We start from the raw sequence: 6,000 nt of genomic DNA, 5'->3' as shown, positions 1-6,000 counted from the left end.
TTTGGTGGCACCTGGTGGTTTCAGTGGCTGAAGCCAGGACAGTTGATCTGCTTTGGGTTTTCATGGCAAGGTGCTCGGAGCAGAGAGACTTCAGGAATGGTCTTTGTGAGAAAAGAGCAACACCTGCCCAGGTGTTGGACAGAGCAAGCACCAGCTGGCTCCAAAACAGACCCACAGCTGCCCAAAGCTGAGACAATCAGCAGCACTGGTGGTTGGCACCTCTGTGTTGTCATGCTTATCATAGAGTTCACAGTTATTTATGGAGTTAAAAATGACACACAGCAGCTCAGAGAGAGGATTGTGAAAAACGTGACGCTCTGCTGGTACCTGAAGCATAGGACTGTGGTGGTGCAGGTTCTTCCCCTGCAGCTCACTGAGGAGCATGCTGGAGCAGATATTCATGCTGCAGACCTTGGGGGCACCTGTCTTGGTTTGGTCTTGCTGGCAGCTTATGCAGGTGCTTCCTTGCTTCCCCCTCCCCAACACTCTTTGTGGGAAGGAGGGGAGAATCAGGAGAGCACTGAAACTCATTAGTTCAGAAAAAAACTGTTTAATAATTGAAACAAAACAAAATCTAGTTATGCCCAGACTGTCCACCAGAAGCAGCCAACACCCCCCCTATACTGGGCATGATGTTCTATTGTATGGAATACCAGTAGACGTTCATCGGTCTTTGATCCACCTTGGAGAAGTCTGTGAAGGACTGTACTCCATAGAAGGAATCTCTTCTTGTAGCAAGAAAAGAGCATGATGAGAAAGAAGTGGCAGAGACAAATCATCATGAGCAGACCACAGCCCCTGTTACTGTCTACATGGCTTTTGTGTGTGTGTGTGCATGTGTAGGAGTAGAGGAGCCAGGAATGAAGGGAGATGAGCCCCCAGAGAAGAGGAGGGTGGGGGGAAGGTTGTTGTACTCTTGTTTTTATTTTTTGTTACCCTACTCTTAATTGGCAATACATTCAATTAATTTTCTGCAAGATGATTCAGTTTTGGCCATGCTGGTAACTGGTGACTGACCCCCCTGTCGTTATGTCAATTCAGGTCTTTTTCCTGGTACTTTGTTCATCTGTCCTGCTGAATAGGAGGAGTGGGAGACAGTCAGGTGGAGCCTGGCAGTCAAGGTCAGCCTATCACATTGTCTCATATCACATAGCCTCATTCTGCTGTTCTCACTAACACCAGTGGAACCACAGCACTTTCAGCGTCATAAGAAGCCAAGTACGTTGCAGGTTAGGTATATTGGAAATACAAGTTTTCTATAGAAGACAGAAGTAACCTAGCTATGAATGCACTCATTTGCTGAGAAGAAAATAGTTTGTAGCTGCAAATTGATTTTTAAAATCGTGCACTACCATGAAAGTAGATATTGCAACACACAATTCTAGTAAAAAGATGCGGTGATATCTGCTTTATTGTAGTTAGCTGAGGTTAGGTCCTGCTATTGAGACACACTGCTAATTCAAGTGCTATTTAGAATACCCTTAGCTACAAGATTCAAAATACCAAACCTTGCCGCCCACAACCCCCCTCCCCCTGCCCCCCCCCCCCCAATTCCTAGTAATTTTTTATTATATAAAAACCCACTTTTTCATAGCTGTGATCAGATGCTTAAAATCCTCTTGTATGGCTGCCCTGGAAGCAGAAAGCTTACAAAAAACAGTGAGAAAGGAGGTGAAGCGCAGGCATGTGTCTGTTAATTTCTGAATAATCAGGCTGACCAAACCCATAAAACAATGAAGAAATTATCAATGTGACTGTACAGACCTGAAGCAAAACTTAGAGGTCACCAGGCCAGATTTAAGAGGAGTCCTACACATCAGCTAGCCTCCAGTTTTCATCTACCATTATACTTTGTCCAAGGAAACAATAATAATAATTAAAACCACACCACCTTACAAATGGTAGTTAAACTTTATATGTAGCTTAAACAAGTGTCTGAAAATCAGTCATCTGTTACTTCCTCTTTGAACCTATGATAACTTTTACAACTGCTGTGGTCTGTCTTGTACTTGGGAGGGCAGCCTTCTGGCCTGCTCAGTCAAAAAATAAATATAATTTTATGGACACAAAGAGCAATATTTTATTAAAAATCCATTTTGTTGGAAAAAACCCCAAACCTGTAATAAGGTTTTCTACGGTCTTATCTTACCACTTAAACTGTTTCTACAGATCAGTTTATTTAAAATGGTAAGCAGTTCTTTGAACAGCTAGTTAGTTACTGTCCTGTTAGGATTATATTTTACTGCTTTGTGATCAGTTGCTGACAAGACACTTGATCTTGTTTCACTGTCTCAGAGTAAGGTATAACCCTTTTCCTAAAAGGAACTAAATAATTTGCTTTTTCTGCAGCAAGATAACATTTAAATCTGAATTTAAGTATCCATTACTTGGTATCTTTGAACTGTAGACCTCTCCTCTTTTGTGTTTTGTTTCTCCCTTGTGGAACACAGCGCAGTCAGATGACAGATAGAATCTGAATTCCAAAGGCAGCCAGCCAGCAGAAAAAGACACTTTTGGAGATTTGATCTTCCTGTTCCCAGTTTACTTGTTCTATCATTGCCCAGGAAACTCTTGCTATCCTGTGCTGACATTGATTGCTTAAAAAGTTCAGGAACTCCTTTCTGCAACCAAGTGAAATGGAGTTTTTCCCCTGGCTTAGAGAAAAGTGTCATTTTGCAACAAACTGTGAAGTGTAAAAGACTTTGTGAACATTTTCCTTGAAAATGGTGCTTTTTACCTTAACAATTTGTAAGCACTTTATCTGTCTCGTTTAAGGATACTGTTTACCATTTTTGCTCATTACTCGTACTGACCAGATGGTAAGGGTATCAGAAACAAGCTTTTAATTCTCCAAGGCGAGCTGTTACGTTGCAATTATGCGCTTCATAGAGGAGGGTGTATGGAAAGAGTCCCCTTAAGTCCTTGTGATCCTCAGACTATTAGGTGTAGTTTAAATCTCTACTATGCTCAACACAGAAGAATTTTGTTCTGTTTTTGCATATCTACCATGGTTAAGTATAAAAATATTACATTATATTATATTATACTATCTTATAATAGTGTGCAAATAAATACTAGCGTAAAATACACATATTAAAAACTTTAAAGAACAATCAAAATGTTTAATTCATAAACAGAACTTCCCCCTTCATGACAGATAACAAACACATAACATAATAAATAACTTCCCCATTACAAACAATGGAAACTGTCTGCTAAAATACATTTTTAATTAATAGGGGTACACCACACACCATTTATTTTCAAGGCCAGATTTAAAACAGTAGTAAGTTGGCTTGACACCTGATGGTATAAGGCAACATTTTTTCTTCTAAAAGGGAGATATAGCTTAATGCAGAGAAAGACAACTGAAATGCCTGTCCTTATCAGTTTGAGTATGGAAAACGAAGAGGCCCTCAAACAGGATACCACTTCTTCTCCACAAAAGAAACAGAAATTATTCACTTGTTACCAAAATATTGTAACATAATTTATATCTGGACCCTTCTATATGATGCTATAATTACTTCCTTAGCCTTTCCAAAATCTCTGTATTGCAGGCAATTGCTATGATTTTTATTTTTATGATGATTCAGCTTAAATACCCACCTGTTTTGTTGTATGAGACGCATTCCTATCCTAACCCTGCAACAGAAAATCAAAGAACTAACATACAAGTAACAACCAACAGCCACAGATTTCACACAGCAGACAAGCATTTTTCCCTTATTTTTTTTAAGTTGACAGAGGGCAAAGAGACGAATTTTTCAAGGATCTGACAAAAAATATTGAATGAAAAGGAAAAACGCACTAACTATGATGATGTGGAAATTTAATTAAAACAGTGTTCCATAGTGGCAAAGCAGCCATCCAAGCAACCTGCTGAGATTTAAATCCTATTCATGATATGTGCAACTAGACTTCCACCATATTTTTCTAGCTGGGTCTTTGTACTAGCACATAAGAGCTCAGTTGTTCCTTTGGCTCTGGGTTGTTGCTGTGATCTTGGTCACATGAGGAGGATTTCGGCAGACTGTTCACATTCCTTTAAACTCTTGCATAATAGAAAGCAGTTGCTGAGCATGCTGCTGAATGCTCTGCTGTTCTTCTAGCCTCTCTTTAGCATGGAGAATCTCCTCCTGCAGGGAAACAGGTTGTGAAGCCTCAGATGAAGCATTCAGATAGAGCAATTAATGTGGAGAATTACTTACAACTCACTATCCATTCATCCTCCACCCTATCTTTACAACTTCTAGAGAGTTATTGCTCTGGTAAGCTGAAGTGCATGCAGAGTGCCCCCTGCACTGCAACAAACCCAGAGAAAAAGCCACAAAAATACCCAGAGACAGAACTTCACAAAATAAACCTACACAGTCAAGTGGCAGAGTTGTAATGTTGAGCATGCTCTGTGCAAAGACACATAAAAGAATGGATAATTAGTTCTGGTTTTGCAGGGGTCCAGTCTTCTGTCATGTGATGCCTTTGCAAGACAGAAGATGTTTCCCTCAGGGTGATTACCAGGACTGACCGTGGTTTTAGCTGAGATTTCTTTCCCTACAAGTGCTGCCCAGTGTTCCAGGTCACATACTATAACAGGACAATACATGTACAGACAGCTCCTCTTCTGTCCAGCCCCAGTCAACCCCACAGGTACGTTCAGCCTTGCCAAGAAAGAGCTCTTCCTCATCCTCAGAAGTAGAGGAGGCAACACCATGAGGATATAGCTGTGGTTACAGGATGGGGACAATCCTGACTCCTGTCATCAGAAAGTACAGGCACATGTCAGGTCGTGCAATTCTAGCACAGCAGGTCTTCACTCCCCCACTGCTGTCTCCTAGGGGAGGGTCCTCATTTCCCAGTGTTGAAAGACTGTGTGAGGGAGGCTGGGAAAAATTCAAGACAGTAGACATGTGGTTGTTTGTCCCATACATGGTTTTTGTAATCCAGGACAGAGCAGTCGACCTAAAGAGTCTCTTTGTTTATGCTGGAATATGAGTTTGTAATGTGTGACTCTCCTTGCCATCTAAGATGTCAGCAGGTGTATTTTGTCCTTGTTTTCTGTTGAATCACAGGCCCAGTAAGTCAGTCACATTTGAAGAAACTCAGGAGGAGACTAACTTATTCACGGATCAGCATGACATCCTGGTGATGGGTACAGATGTCTCAGTTTAAGTTCCTGTGTGTAAAACCACTGCCAAAGAGAGGCTGCTCCTTCAGAATACACCTGACTCCCAGGAAGCTTTTTTCTTTCACCAGATACCTGTCATGCCAAAACCCAAAAGGCTGAAGATGCTTTTCAAAAATCTGCATGTGGGTGGTGTAGCATCTGAGACCCATTAGGGAGTGGTGAGGGACAGCAGGTACGATGGCACTGCCAGACCCCTCCCCCAGCCCAAGTTCTTCTGTCTGAAGAAAAGACCCAAAGCCATGTCTCGTCTTGGAGTGCCTCTCCTTGTTATAACTGCAGAAAGCTTTAAAGTGCCTGCCTTTACTGTGAAAAAAGATAGGTGTGTTAGTAATGATAAAGAAGCCTCACTTCACATGGATCAATTATGGTATTTTAAATATATGGGGCTAATAAAACAATAGAAAAGAAAGGGGTTTGTTATCTTCCTACAAAACAAACTTTTTTTGGTACGGTTCCTAATGTGGGAGTTTCATAATAATAAATTAGGGCTCAAGTAGAGCTGTGGTGAAAAAAATGTGCTTAGTATTTATGCAACTGTTCCATTCCTCCATGTCCACAAAACATAACTAAGAAGTTGAATAAAAACCCAAATATAATATTTGAAAACAATTAAAACTGTTACTCAGAACAAGCAGTTAAATTGTTCTAACGGTTCCCTGGAGTATTTAGATAATAGAGGCTGTGTATCATGTTGGTATGCGGTATGAAAGAAAAAAAGAAAATTGTTTTGCAGTAAGAACTGTGTTCAAAACACATGTGAAAAGGATTCAAGTGGAATGTGCAGTTATACCCACAGCTGTACAACCTCATTT

The 6,000-nt window shown here is 40.7% G+C and overlaps 1 long non-coding RNA gene across 1 annotated transcript in view; it reads right to left on the bottom strand.

The window, feature by feature from the left end:
• Window positions 1–2,283: 2,283 nt before the first annotated feature.
• Window positions 2,284–6,000, bottom strand: part of LOC135289621 (uncharacterized) — a 58,360-nt gene continuing 54,643 nt past the window's right edge. Inside the window, exon 4 of the long non-coding RNA XR_010352379.1 lies at window positions 2,284–5,491. This is a non-coding gene — a long non-coding RNA (uncharacterized LOC135289621). The remainder of the gene's footprint in view (window positions 5,492–6,000) is intronic.

The sequence above is a fragment of the Passer domesticus genome, chromosome Z (assembly GCF_036417665.1).
Source record: "Passer domesticus isolate bPasDom1 chromosome Z, bPasDom1.hap1, whole genome shotgun sequence".
Classification (NCBI taxonomy): domain Eukaryota; kingdom Metazoa; phylum Chordata; class Aves; order Passeriformes; family Passeridae; genus Passer; species Passer domesticus.
This window is presented reverse-complemented; position numbering and strand designations above follow the sequence as displayed.